We start from the raw sequence: 16,070 nt of genomic DNA, 5'->3' as shown, positions 1-16,070 counted from the left end.
GGTAGATGGTTTTTGCAAAATTTTAACATTGTTGACATATTAAATGAAATTTTTAGATACCAAAATGTATCAAATATTTTTGTTAAAGTTCAAAAATGTGTTTTAAAAATAATCATTCTTATATGATATGCAAAATTTTGTTTAGATAAGCTGTATTGCAGATGAGCAATCAACCGTTACCGTTTATTTCGCACTGAAAAAAGTTCAATTATTTTTACGAAATCTAATATTGTATCGGAAGAAAAAAGGTTACGTATACACCACCGAGTACCATAAATTGTATATATTTTTGCGAATTAGACACGATCAAAATTTGACTTGAATCTTTAGAATAATAACAATAGAAAATTAAAAATAAAAAAAAACAATTGGGGACGGAGAAAAAAGACATGCTTAAAACAAATGTAGTACGTATTAAGTTAAGTGAATTTCTGCATGTTTTTCTACCAAGAAAGCTGCAGTCTTAAAATAAGTGGACAAATTTTCTAGATTTCTTGCACTTTTACAAAGCATTAACTGTGCATAATGTATCACGAGCAAAATTGAAAGAAAAGAGTCCTTTTAAATTAAAGTGAAAATCCTTTTATTATTTTTTTTAAATCATTTAATTTCAATAAGCATTTTTACACAATTAAAGAGAATCCTTTCATTTTTAGACGAAACACTTAATTTTTTTTAAGAAAAAATGTATGTAGGTATGCTTTTTGACCATTTTTGAAAGTGGCTGTTTTTGGCCGGACGACTTATCAATTTCGGCTTCTTGTCTCTTAAATATTCTGTAGTAGGAGAGTCATTATTTCCGCATAAATTATATATAATCGTAATTCCATGTGTAATTGTTATCTATAAATCTCAATTTTATTAAAAAATCCTTAATTTGGCCTCTGTATTACCTCGTGAGGCAATAGATATTACAACCGACTGCCATGCCAAATGTACTAGGTTCACATCCAACCTCAAAAATGGTGTTTGATTTTTATTTTAAAAAAATGTTACGTATACGCCACAGAATCCTCTTAAGTTTTTTTGTTTACATTGGCCTCTGTATTACCTCGTGAGGCAATAGATATTACAACCGACTGCCATGCCAAATGTACTAGGTTCACATCCAACCTCAAAAATGGTGTTTGATTTTTATTTAAAAAAATGTTACGTATACGCCACAGAATCCTCTTAAGTTTTTTTGTTTACATTTTTTTGTACTTCAAAATTTTAATTTTTAATGCTTAGAAACAAAAACTTAAACATAATTACTCGTACTTTTGAAGAGTTTAAGATAAACCAAAGCAAATGGTCCAAAATCATCAAAGAAAAGACGTGTATTTTTCCCGATTACTTAGAAAAAACTTTTATTAGGAAACACTTAATGATAACAATCCATTTATAACACTTTAACAAACTCGAAGAAAACTTCTTTGGAAGCAATGTTACGCTTACCGAATCAATCTAAGCAATTAAGTAGCTTAAGGTCCATTTTTTTCACTCGGAGTTGAACATAACTTTAGGATTTTTATCCTCAACTTCCGAATTCGGTTTTATTCACTCCAAGTTGACGTTTTCAACTTTCGATTTTAAACTCGAGAGTTGATCAACTTCCAGTTTTCTCAACTTCCCTAAAAAGTAGAAGTTTGCCTAGCAAACTTCAGATTTTTTTTATTTTTTCTGTTAAAATTTTGTGCCCTTTCTTAGTTTTGTCATAATAATTTGATATTTTTTTCACAATTTAACAAATTAAACACAAAAAAAATACAAATATGCTAACGATATGACAAATTAAAATTTTAATTTAAATAAATGACAGTTTTTTTTTCCATATTTCATAAATATCCCAGGGATATTTTTCAAACTTGAAGCTGGCCAACTTTAGATCTTCAACTGGAGAGTTATAGTCAACTCTCAAGTTGGCAAACTCGAGAGTTTGCTTCAAGTTGAGCAATAGTGAAAAAAATGGCCCTAAGTTAGATAAATCTGAGGGATCTTAAGTATAGCAGAAATTTTCTTAAAAATGATTACTAAACCTCCTGAATTTTCTGAGTTAATGAAAATTCATAGAAGTTATACAGATTTTGAAACTAAGCAAGGAACTAAGTTGTTAAGGAAATATATTTAAATAGAAGAAGAAAAAGGCTTTAAACTAAGAAGAAATGCATAGAAATTTTTGGCAGTTTTTTTTATTTGCAAGTTCTATTTGAAGGACTTTAAACAATTCTTAAAAGAATACCTTGAGAATCCACCTAAGAGACAGAAACGAGTATTTACACTAAAAATGAAGTAAAGGCTGAGGTACCACAGAAAGTGTAAAAGCGAATGGCTAAGCTTTCGCAATTGGTTCAGTGATCTTTTTGAAAATCGCAGCATGAGTCAGAGCCATTACCTGAGATTTACATGCAATATCCAACTCTTTAACAATAACCTGTTGAACAAGAAATCTCAAACTTCTTTCAGCTGGCATTTACGGCCCGCAAGACCTTTTTGAAGGCCTAAAGACCTGCTCACTAACCACAAAACTTAGTTTAATATGCTATGATATAAAGTTTTTTTTGCTAAAACTTCTATAACTTAATATTTTGTTTACCTATTTGAATTTAATTTTATTGTCATTTTATTAATTTTAAAGATCTTCAATGTTGCCACCTTTCATTTTTCTTACCTAATTTAGTTGACAGATATGTATATGTATATCAAAAAAGCCATACTAACAACATATTTTGATTTCCTGATGTCAATATTAATTCATCAAAGATTAACATATACCAAAAAACAAACCTTAAAATGCGAATACAAATTCCATTTCAAAATACGAAAAAAAAAAAAACATAAACCCACAAAACTAGTTTATAGACCACAAAAGATCCTCTCTCTACTTTGTTGAATCGACCTTTAATGTTCCTTATTACGACTATTAAACCACAAAAATGCTTATACGACTCTTGTTCAATCTTCTTCCTTCGACGAAACATAATATAAAAACCTCTTCTATGCAACATAATGTAACTACCTACCTTACTTTGTATGGTTCTTCTTCCATCAATTTTAAATGAATGAATGAAATTTAAAATTCACCATATCGATATTATTTTTCCCCATTTTTGAACAAAACTCAAAAATTATACCACACTTTTGCTTGCTAGTGCGCCAACTCAAAATAATATATCTACCCTTTCTACCCCCCATTTACCCTACCATCAATACAAAAAGAAAGAAAATCAACCCCCCAATAATTTATTATTGTGTGTTGTTGTTCATCCCTTTTTTGCTCTATGAAGAACACAACACAAAAATAAAAGGATTCCTTTTAATCTCCTCTCATGTGTCCTCTCCTATAATCCACATGTGTACATGCAATTTGCATACAGCCAGCATGTGTTTTGTGTCTTCCGTCCATGCCCATGCCCCATTAAAGACGCTCTGCTGTGCTATACTACTTGAAAAAAGGATGCCTATCGTTCTCTTTTTTGTTTTGTTGTTTTTTTTTATAGACGCAGAGAGAGCACTCAATGCGTTGTTCAAAAACGTTAATTTCAAAAACTTTTGCGCACTGCAAAAGACTTCAACACTCACCAAAAAAAATGCGAGCGGGAAAATCTGTTTTCCCATCCAAACATAAGTTCATAGTACTTAATTTAGGTGTAACTCTCCACACACAAACCACACGAGCTTATAACCAAACCTACTCTTTGAGAGAGAGCAAAGTAAAAAAATATACATTCAAGATATTGCAGTGTACCCTTTTATCTATGTATTGTATTTGTGTGTGTATTTGTAAAAAGTACCTACATTATAGGAAAATCAATCAAAAAAAAAAAAAGGTGTATTTTCCCCAACCCAACCCCAACATCATCATAATCATCGACAGACATCATCATCATCATTCAACATCGTCGTCGTCGTCATTTTCAGGCTCAGTGTTTCCTTTTCGTTAAAAAATCTCTTCAGTCTTCAGGGCAAATTAGAACAGTTCGGGCCGAATTATTATTTGAGCGTTGGAACGCCGCAACACAACACACACATTTTTTTCTCTCAAATCCGCCATTTAAATCCAATATATCTTCTCCCTTTCAAAGTTTAAAAAAAAATAAAATAAAATCCAATTTAAATAAAAAATTCAACCAAAACCTGGAAAATCAAAGTCACATCCTTCAAAAAAACCACTCGAAAAAAAAGGTTTATTAATTTCTCAAAAAGCACCCAAGGAGCAAATATATATTTTCCAACACAACAGCAGAACAACCTTATACAGCTTACAAATAATAACCGCTTGCATATTTATATAGCAAACACATCAAAAAAAAATTATATCTGTAACTAACTGTCCCGCAGTGTGTTGAGAGAGAGAAAAAAAAAGGTCCTTTTTTTGAACCATCATCATCATTGAAATTGTGTGTGATTCTACGTGATTCTACGTTTTGTTCCCGCATCCTTTTCGATTGCCATTACAAAAAGTAAAACAAAAGACATAAAAAAACACTTAACCAGAACTATAGAAATTCAACACGGAAGTAAAAATCAATAGAAAAACAGTGTTTTTTAGTTAATTTACTCAAAAAACAACCAAAAACATAGAAAAAACATAGAAAAGTGATTTTCATTTGAAATTATTAACAATTTTGTGCCAAATTGGGAAACTAAAGTAACTACATTTATTTTTAATATTAAATATATTTAAATTTAGTGAAAAACAAGACAAAATCTCCTAATAAAAACTGGATTAAAATTCTATGTTTTATTAATTTTTCGTATCAAAGTTAATAATTAATTAACCTTAGAAAAAAAAATAAAATCTCTTGTGATTTTGTTTTTTTTTGTATATTTTTTTGTGAGTTGCATATATATACAGCAATATTTTGAGTGCTGCGCCAGAGTGTAAGTGTGTGTGATATTTTTAAATAAAAAAAGAAGTAAGCATAGAAAAAAAACAACAACAAGAATAAGGACTGTGTGTGCCAGAGGTAAGTTTACAAGCCAAGATGTAAAGCTAATTTATTTTTGCGCCTCCACCCCATTTAACCAGCAAACCCCTTTAGAGTCGCAGGTTATTTTATTACATCCCCAAAATGTAGCATTTTTCTTATAAACTTATATAAGATATATAAAAAAAAATATATATAGCCTAGGTAGGTACTTTTTTTTCATAGAAAAAAATATACATTTAATGGGAAAAAAAGCTACCTATTGTCATCTTTTTTTTATGAACTTGTGTAGGTACCGCGGCGTTGTCGTAGGTTGCATTCAATGAAAATAAAAAGCTATATAGATAGGTCTATATGGTCTATAGAGGTTATAATGTATCTATGTCTCTCTCTGAGAGAATATATAAATATCTATCTTATAGGATGCATAAACGTGCTGTTTATTGTTGTTGTTATTATTATTATTTTTTTTATATATATATTTTTTTTGTATCCATCCTAAGAACCAGGCAACGTATGCTTTTCATGAAATTTATGTCTATTAGTTGTGTATGACAATCCGTGAAAATGTCCTAATGTCATGCATGCATGCACATCATTTCTCATTGCACACTCTGTGTGTGCAAATATTTTTCTTTTTCAATACCTACAACAACTTTTGCTCCCTAATGTGTGCCTGTGTGTTGGGCTCTCTCTCTATCACTCGCTCTTTTTGTATGGTTGGCAACACTTGTGAGGGACGACCGACGACGACGATAGATGGATGGATGGGTGGATAGATGGATGGTGATGCAGTACAGTAATGGAGATAGAAATGGTACATAACTCAATTTATGGAATACTTTTTCTTCTTTTTTTTTGTCATTTTTTTGGTTGTGGTGGAGAGGACCTCTTTTCAACAAACTATCAAATTGATGATGGTTTTGCAATATGTTTGCTGTCATCGCCTAGAGGTTTTTCTAAGAAAAGGACATGCAGAGAGTATCCTGGGCGTATTCAGTGTCCTTTCATTAAAAAAAGAACATACAATGCATCGCAATTTAAATTTAAATTCTATTATGGGTGCAGTTTGGAAATCATAAAATATGGAGGTCTTCTTTTTTAGAGGGTGTCGTTTTTTTTTTTAGTGGTCTTAAAATATTAGTTTTCTTTCTAAGAATTAGCTTGTCTTGTTTTTAATTAAATTAAGACAGTAAATAACAGAGGGCATTTTATAGAGTATATTAAAACAGCAACGTAACTTATGTATTTTCTAAGGAAAATACATAAAATGATCGTAGGACCATTTTTTTAAAGTTTGAGTACCTAAATCATGGATTTCTTACTGAAATGATTTATAACCATAAACTTACTCAAAATTGAACCTATTAAACGATTACGGATCACTTAAGTTCATTGAACTGAAACGTATTGGCACTTTTTTTCTCCCATGGATTAAAAGAACTTGATCTATTTCTAAAGCCTGAATTGTTTACCTGCTTTAAATCAAAACATATCCAAAAATAGGATACCAAAATTGGAATGAATTAAAAAAATAGAGCCTCAATTTAACTTATTTTCTTGAAAAGAATTCGGATCGAAGGACCATTTTCTAATTTGATTAGTTTATTCGGCTAGAGTAAACTTTTTTTCAATACTCGACATTACTATTTCATGACTTCTCTTATATACAAGAGCTACGTTTTGGAGAAAGTAAAATTTATTAAGCTTGACATTTCAAAAGTATTTAATAAAGTTTAGCATCAAGATCGCTTATCACAAATGCGTGCATTCAATATCGATGATTAGAAATTACCTTACCTCAAGTCTGAAACCAAAAAAAAAATAATTGTTGGTGTGCCTCAGGGTTCCATTTTGTCTCCGAGTTTCTTCCCTATTTTTATCAATAAAATCAGCTCTTTGAAACTTCTTATGCACTAAATTGTTTTATGGTTTCTGTTGAATCAAATTTCTGCGTCAAGCTTTAAAAAAACGCATGTGTGCTGTGTGCACAGGGACTAAGCTTTCGATCACTTCTAATAAGCTTATAAACAAGAAACATTAGCCATTGTAAGCCGATCTGTCCCATTTTTTTTTTTTTCAAAAACTGTGATGGTATTTTTGTGGCAATAACGAAGTATTTAAACGCGTCACCAAATTCTCCAACGGTTGCGTCCGATACATCATAAGTTAGGTGGAGATTAAAGCAGGGGAAACTGTCCGCCACATTACTGTACTCTATAAAAGAATTATGTCCCCCGGAAACGGCGTTATTGAGTACCCGCCTCTTCTCGTCAAACAATCTTATTCTCTTCTGTTCTCTTTCGTGAATCTTCGGGAATTACCTTTTTTTTTTTTTCATTTTTTGGAAACAGCCATGAAAATCGAAAATATTTTACCGAAGCATACGATTCGAAATTCATTGATTTTCATTCAGTAAAAGCCTCGAAAACTATTTGGCAGGGTTTATTTTCTGAATTTATTTCTATCGGAGAAATAGAGCTTTAAAGTACGTTGAGATTTCTTTTTTTTTATTTAAATCAGAGATCAGAAATAACAGTCAACCTTTATTTTCAATCGGTTTCTCTCTGAGAGTTACCACATTACTTTAAATAGTTTCGGTTAAGGTTTGAGATTTATTTAAAAAAAATCAAAAATAAAGGTTATCGGTTGAGATATATTTTTTATTTTTTTAAATATCTCTCAATGGTTAAGATTTTTACAAAAAAATAAATGGAAAAGGTCAACCTTTAACCGTTTTCGCTGAAAATAAATCAAAAATGGTCAATTCAAAGGAAAATGTCGAATATGTCAAGAATGTCTTTATATTGCAAAAATAAATATGAAAAGGATGTTTTTTCTAAGTTTATGTATTAAATAATGTATGAACTTAATAGACTCTCAAAGTTCTTTAAACCCAAGATTATATCTCTTTTCGTTTAAAGTAAAATCTAAAGACGAAAATATGTTTTCCACTGTGATTTGAGTCGCTGGGACGACAAGCACAACCAATGCAATTTCGAATATTTCAGGAGACCGGTGTTCTAATATCTAGGTCAAAGCGTTCGGCTTCCAGAAGCGTTTTTGCCCGCCCAACTTCAAACGGCTATATCTCGGAATTTTGAAAAAAAAAAAAAAAAAAAATGAAAAAATGTTTTGATGCCAAAAGGTAGCGGGGACTCTAACCTACATTTGGGTGTAACTCCCATCCCTGTAGGTGCACGCGTTCTCAAACCGGGAGAACTTAAAGGAAAAAAAAAAGTTAAGCCCGATTCTGAAAAAATAGGCATGATGTGGCGGTTTAACATGGAAGATGATTTTTTAAATATCTGACAATTTGCAAAGCGTAGGCCCATGACACAAGCTATCATTTAGCATCACTCCTAAAAATTGCACTCAAGCGGTTTAGCTTCCAGGATAGTTCAAACATTCGGGGATTTTTCGAAAAAAAATTTTACCCCAACTTTCAAACGCGATTTTCTCGGAATTTTGAAAAAAAAATCCAAAACCCGATTATACCACTATCGGGTAGCTGAGAATATAAGCTTTCATATGGCACCACTCCCATCTTTAGGAATTGATACATTTGCAGATGAGATTTATTTTTTTCTCTCAGCGATAAATCTCACTGGTTGACCGAAACATAAAAAAATACAAAATAAAGGTTTCTCTCAGACCTTGACCGAAATTTTTCTTTTTTAAAAATAAAGGTTATTTTATGACCTTTATTGAAAATGGCGACAAATAAGAGTTATTAAGGAACCTTTCAAAAGGTTGAGATTTATTTATGATCTCTGATTTAAATTGATGTTTTTTTTTTTCAAAGTTGAAACAATTTTGATTTAAGGATGTTTTATAATTACAAACCACTTTTAACTAACGATGTTCTACTTTGATTTTAAAATTATCGTCTTCAACACAAAATCATTCCGAAAAATACTTGATTCAACGTGGTGGTCGTTGATTTTAAGTTGTTTTTTCTCTCAGTGTTCCTTTCAAGTTTGATATAAGAAAGAACTTTATAAGCTTGATGATAACTGATAATCGTTTATCAATTATGTAATAGTTATTAACACAGTAAAAATAACTTGAATATATAACTTTTGCTGAAAAGGAAAGAAATGACTCCTTCCTAGATTAGAACAGCTGGCACTGAATATAAAAGACCCAATTCAGTTGGACTGCTTTTCTTGTAGATTTCTCAACTTTTAAAGCTGTTTTGCGAATATTTAATAAACTACTAAACCCTAAACACCTTTTCTAAAGAACTTTTTTACATTTACCTAAAAAAAAAACTAAAAATATTCTTAAAATCCCCCACAATTTTCTTTTATTCTTCTTTTTTGTGTACAATTAAAATATCTTAATATCCTGTTACCACAGCTTAACATTAAAAAAACAACAACACCTGCTTTCAAAATTCATTGTTTTAGCTAAAATGGTTCAAAAAGGTAAAGCACTTTAAAAAAAAAAAATCACACAATTTTCGGACAAGTACTTTTATACCTAACCCAACCCAACACCCTAAGAGGACCTCATTTCCCCAAACACTCACAATGGAATTCAAGTAGGGTATCAGGTGTTTCATTTTTTATACAAAGAATTTAATTACCCATTTAGGCTTAGTCTCACAAGTCGTGCTTTAACGGTGCGTATACTGCGTACCTATATAAGATTTATATAACAATGATTAATTGATGAGTCCATGATAACTATACAAGAGAATGATTGATTAATTATTTGTTTGTTAAAACAAAAACAACAAAAAAAACCCACTCCATTTGCAGATGAAATGATATCTTCTGACAACATTCATCATAAATGATTTAATTTCGAAATCGTTAATTACTTACAAGGAAAGATTTTGAATCTCTCTCTCCTTCAAACACACCAGGCTGTTTTGATTGAAGGAAAACCGTATATAAAAGTTATTTCCATTTATATAGTAGATGGGCAGTACCTACCTACTTGAGATATTTTATTGATTTCTTGACAAATTTTATTTAATGATGTTTTTCCTTTTGTCATAAAAATACCGATTTCAAGGACTTTGAGAAGGAGGCAGTAATAATAGTCGGATTTAAAGAGAGATGTGGACATTTCGGGGAAAAAACTAGTTGGAGTATTGGATTGTTGTTATACGACTTTAGCAATCTTTCAATCTTCATTCAGAGATTCTTTAAGACCTGTTGTGCTACTAAATTTTGTATTTTTGATTTTTTTTTTTCAAAACTTTCATAGAAGAATATTTTGATTTGTATCTATCAGATTGAATGAAAGGAAAAAACTGCTGTACATCAGAAATTTTGTGTAGAAATTGTGTAATTTAAAGGTATGAGCCTGAAAACAAAAGCTGACTATAAACAAAATATCCGAACCAAATTAAACAAAAATGCAACAATTTAATAATATTTGATGGGATTAAGTTTTGAAATTTCTTGAAGTAAGTACCTACTGTTCTGGTAGAAGTTGAGGGTTGATTTTTTTGAAAAATTATGTTTTCGACACAGTCAAAAAAGTGTTTCCAAATTATTTTGAAATACCAAATACATACATAAGCAGGGTCTCCTATTTTTGATGATCGTCTCTCTAGAACGTTCTTAGTCTTTAACTGTTTCACGTTCTGTTTGAACTGTTAATTTCGTTACATATTAGGATGGGTCAAAAAAATCGAAATTCGTGTTTTGGATTTGTTACCTCGAAAACTCGATTGCTAGATACCTCTAGAATATACTCACCAAATATGAGCTCTTTATCTTAAGGGGGGGTTTCGATAGCATTTTAATGGAAGATGGTTGACTAATTGTTGTATTACTTTTGCAGTTTATAAGATAATCTTATGAAACTTACTTTTTTGAAAAGGTAATAAACGTACGAATATTTTTGCATCATTTAAATTTTAGAAACATTTCTTGTGCGATTTTTATAAGGGTCGAAAATGATTTTTTTCCTGCAAATTTAGATTGAATCAGAATTTTGGTTGGGGCACCGTTGTTTATAAACTTTTTATTTATTTTTTTTTTGTTTTATAATGATCAAATGTGTTTTCATGCACTACGCGAAACAGATTTTTTTTTTTTTTTTTTTTTATTAGAAAAAAAGCTTCGTTAATTTGTTGTAATTTCATGTTTTTTTACTCACTCTTCTTTGAATAACTTTACCGTTTTTTAGTGTTTTTAGATGGAACAAAAAGAAAACAATAAAGGGAAATTAGGAGAACCCAATAAAATTTCTAAAATTTAATTTGAAGCTAGTTTGAACGGTTAATTTGAAGGAAAGGTGTCAAAATGCACTTTTTTAGCATTTTAGTCGTGGGGCAAAGCGTGATTATTTTTTAAAATGTTTCTGTATTTTTTAATGAGAACTTAATAAAGTTGTTCATGCAACCCGTTTGCCAAAAAAAAATATTTTTTTTATTTACACACTAAAAATTTGATTTTAATAAACCAATATTTGCATTCTGTTTTTGAGGAAGGGGCAGTCAAAGCATCCACAATTTATTTTTATTATTTTTTTTCATTATATTTCAAATCAGTTTCAAAAAAAAAATATATATTTTTGTTCACAGTATTTTTAATATAAATTGTTGAAAAAGTGTCTATTTTAGCTTTTTTTACTTTGAAAATTCCATTGATCACGCACACATGCAAATTTAGTTCAAAAGAATGCCACGCATAAGCTGGCGCTGATGAACTCTTTTTTTCTGTTCTTTTCTATTTATTGAAAAAAAACTTGCTCTTGCGCTCTCATTTTTTCGTTATATTTTTTTTTTTTTTTTGTGTTTACATAATACTTTTTTTTTGTTTCCTATTTCCTCACTCAGGCAGGCAGAAATCATTCATGAAATTATGAAGATGATGCAGAGAGTAGGTAGATAGTAGATATTTTTTGCAAGATCATTATCTTTGGTTTTCAAAAAGGGTTGTTTTGTTCTTGTTGACTCTTGGGTTTTTCCTAACAATTCATTTCGTGTTTATAATATCGCACCCGCTCTTGCGAGTTGACACTTTTTGGTTTTTTTTTTTTGTGTCAGCGAAATTCTTTGCATTGTGTAATATTCACATTGCTCGTGCGGGGATATAGGTAAAGGATTAGATATGTGGTATGCATTTGTTTGTGTGTAAAAATGTGTATTGACATTTAACATGTGCTTGTGCACAATGATTGATTTCCATATTTAGGTTGATTTCTGGGTTGTATTGTTTATTATATTACACTCGCGCGTGCGTGCGGGGTTATATAATATAAATATGTCCTTTTGTTTTTCATTGCCTTTGTTTATATGTTGCGGATTCGGTTTTTTTTTTGTAGTTTTGTAGGTATAATAGTTATATTTTCGCGGGTGAATGGGTAAAGGGTTATAGGTATAAGTGTATTTGTGGTTAGAATGCACTTGATGGTATTTATGGAAATAGTTTTGCTACTGAGGAAACAGAAGCAAAAATGTAGCTAATGCCTATCTGAATTTATAAATAAAATATCAGTTTGAAAAAATATGTAGATCATTGTTTTTCAAAGTGTTGAGCTTGAAAATTATTTTTGAAAACTTCCCTAAACTTTGATTACATAATTGAAAAATTAATTTCAAGGTTTAAAAAAAAATAACTTATAAGTTATTAATGCTGCCTTAATTTTGTTTCCTAATAATGTAGGTATAAGTAAATAAAAAACAAAATCGATTCAGTTACGAACTGAGTTCATTACATTGGTGACTTTAAAAAAAATCTTTATTAAAAAGGTGTTGAAAGTAAATTGGATTGATATCGAGTCCATCCTCAAACAACATACAAATAAGCACCTAAACATTCTATATGTATATTGTAAGTAAATACATTTCCATGTCAGCCGGCACGCGTGAGTGCGAGACAAAAAATTTAGAAGAACAACTCAAAAGTGAGCAAGAACCTGAAAATCAATCCTTCTGCGCATCTACTCATATTTTTATACAAACTACACAAAGGATACTGTCAAGTATATTATATCAATGCACCCATATAACACATCCTCTACCTGCTTCTCCGCTGAACAACTATAATTATTATTATAATGCAAAAAATTTCTCTGATACACAAAAAACTCAAATGCCATCCACAACAGCAACATGGAAACAAGTTTCTTTTTCATTTCAAAAATAAATAGGTATACACTCCAGAAATCTTTCATGAAAATATTGAATTTCAAACCAGTTTTCGTCCACAAACCATATCCATATAAAGATCTATGTAGTATACCTACATCCATTTGCATGTCACCCCGCACGCGTGAGTGCGATGGCGATCTCACAAAGAGACAATGAATGAAAACCATAACCAACATCCTGAGAGTAAAAAACCAGAGAATTCGATGGCGAGAGAGCGAAACACATTCACTAATACACACAAATGCTTTTACATGAGATTTGACTTTGCTGAAAAAGGGAACCCAGTCTTAATGGGAAGGTCCTCCGCTTTTCAATTTTCCATTTTTACATCAAGCTTCTACTAAAAAAAAATATTTTTTTTATTAATTCAATTTTTAGCAAATTTTTTTACATATTCTTGTAGAAAATTGAACGCTCTACATATCTAATTTTTCCATCAAGATTTGGGTAGTTCCATGAAAAAGTGGACACAAAATGAAAACAAATTATGAAGGTTTTTCTTTTCTTTTTCCAATAGCAAATCACTACTTACAAACAAACAATCATTATGCATGTAGAAATAAAACAGTCTTTATTATATAATCTAATGGCTAAAAATTTAATTAAAGGCTTGTCAACTACAGAGAAATTTCACATGAACGTAATGGAAAAACAAGCCCACAGAAAACAAGATGATCCTAATAATTACGATGACAATATTCTCTTGCGATTGATAAAATAAATTAACATTTAAGCAAGCTTCGTTACACAATATTTGATTTTAAAGTTAATTTAGTGAAAATATTTAGTTACTAAATTTATGTAGGGTGAGTTACCTAAATATTTTCAAATTTTTCCTCGAAATATTCAACAAATGTTTGGTTGTGTCACTAATTTTAAAAGCTTGTAATTCATTTTGTATGTAATCTTCATTAAAAATAATCCGACACGAGGTATACAATATTCATGGACAGTATTTTCGTATCAATTTATATTAAAATTGACAAAAAATTACATGTTTTTGACGTAAGCCAAAATGTCAAAAAATTATAGAAATCAGAAATTATAGAAATCAGCTCAGAGGCTTTCGTGATATTGGGCACGTTCAGGAAATATTAGGGACTAGATATTTAGGCAACGTCATTTTCTGAACGGAAATTTGAGTAAACTGACTAAATTAGTTTGGATGTGATGCTAGTGTCAAATTTCGAAATTTATTTAAGAATTTTACCGGTCGCATGGGTAAGACACCAAATTTCCCTTAACTGTAATGAATATATTAAATTAATTATAACAGATAATGCACTTTTTAGTTGTTTTTCACACAAATAAATTTAATTTTGCTAAATTAATTCTTTAATTAAAAACAATCTGCTGTCATGTTGACAAAAAAAACTTTCCTAAATTTTTAGGGAAAATTTTCTTGCCTAACTTTCCAGTCAGCTTTCCAATAAAATTACCTAAATTGGAAGGATTCTTTTTGACAGCTGACCAATCAGAGATCGAGAAATCACCTAAATATTTAGTCCCTAACGTTTCTGAACCTGCCCATTAAAAGGTTAACAATAGATGAGGGTAGTATAGTACCTAATACTGAGTAGCACCAATAATTAATTTTCCATACCTAATTGAAAACACAGATTTATCGTTTTGGACTGGTTTATTGATGGTTGTTGTCTGTAAACTGACAAGATATTTTTTATTTCCTTACAACTTTTTTACATACTTAGATCTCTACTTCTCTAGTCGTAGTCTTCGATATTCTTTAAAGAATTTTTTTAACGTCAAGAACTTTGCTGTTTTGGATTTTTTATGGTTGCTTAATTGTTTTTGGAGAGAAGAAATTGGGTTTTGCTGTTCCGAAATAGCATAAATAACACTGGTCAACAAATTTGCACCTTTTTTTAAGTTTCTTGACTGTTTTTTACTAACTTGGTATCGTTTATTTTAAATCTGCTCTGCCCTAATTTATTTCTACCAGGGCTCTAGTTTGGGTGGTACAGGTACTTAAAATGTAGAAAAAAAAATCAATTATTGAGACTTTATAATGGGAATATCTCAAAAACTCGAGGTAATAGAAAAATTCTTATTTCGGAATCGAGTTCAGCACACAAAGAACATTTAAAAAAACATTATTTTGTTCCTAAAACCAAACCACTGTGAGCTGAGTATATAACAAGAACATAGCAAAAAAAATCGATTATCGAGAATTTATAAGGAGAATATCTCTAAAACACGAGCTAATAGAAAAATTTTGATTTCGGATTCAAGTTAAACACACCAAAACATTTTAAAAAAATATTACTATGTTCCTGAAACAAAATAACTGCAAGCTAGGGAAAGACATAAAAAAAGACATAGCAAAAAATCGCTTACTGAGATTTAATAAAGGGAATATATAAAAAACGCGAGCTGATTGAAAAATTTCGACTTCAACACACCCAAAATTACAAAAAAGTATTATTTTTTTCCTGAAACAAAACTACTTTTTTGACTTTGGATTCGAGTTCAGCACCCCAAAAAGCCTTCGGAAAAGTTTTTCAAACTTCTTATAATAAAACACTTGTTGCCCAGTGACTTGTTTCTTGAATCCTTAATGAAAGACTAATTCAAATCCAAATTTTTCATTTATTTTTCAGTAAATAAATGTTCTGACATTTCATAAAAATTATGCTAATTCACCATAAGAAATGAAATAATAAATCTTTTTTTCAGGATTATGAAAGAACATTATGACAGACTAGTGTCAAAACTATTGACATATTGTCAATTGTGTAAATGAGACAGTAATTTATCATAAAAACGCATGGAGCTATACACTTTGAACTTTTCTCAGACATTTCATCCCACAAAAAAAAAAAACAAATAAAAACAATTAAATAAATAACAAAATCAAACAAATTCGTGTGTGGGAAAATTATTGTCAACTTTTTGTTTACCTTAACACTATCTTCTCAAAGAATATAAAGTTCTTTGACACGACTTTATATGGTTAAAGAACTAATGTTTATTTCGTTCGGGTATTAGTTGTCCGATTATATACTGTCTTCCCACTACTATAA

The 16,070-nt window shown here is 30.2% G+C and overlaps 2 protein-coding genes across 4 annotated transcripts in view; one reads left to right on the top strand and one right to left on the bottom strand.

Moving 5' to 3' along the window:
• The window catches only part of LOC129919587 (serine/threonine-protein kinase BRSK1), a 105,867-nt gene that overhangs the window by 57,385 nt on the left and 32,412 nt on the right, over nt 1-16,070 (bottom strand). The gene's annotated exons all lie outside the window — the stretch shown is intronic.
• The window catches only part of LOC129919588 (poly(rC)-binding protein 3), a 117,363-nt gene continuing 106,075 nt past the window's right edge, over nt 4,783-16,070 (top strand). The window contains exon 1 of the mRNA XM_056000526.1: nt 4,783-4,949. The gene's annotated coding sequence lies outside the window, so the exon portion shown is untranslated. The remainder of the gene's footprint in view (nt 4,950-16,070) is intronic.

This window comes from Episyrphus balteatus, chromosome 4 (assembly GCF_945859705.1).
Source record: "Episyrphus balteatus chromosome 4, idEpiBalt1.1, whole genome shotgun sequence".
Classification (NCBI taxonomy): Eukaryota; Metazoa; Arthropoda; class Insecta; order Diptera; family Syrphidae; genus Episyrphus; species Episyrphus balteatus.
The sequence above is the reverse complement of the archived record's forward strand: the minus strand, read 5'-3'. Positions and strand labels throughout refer to the sequence as shown.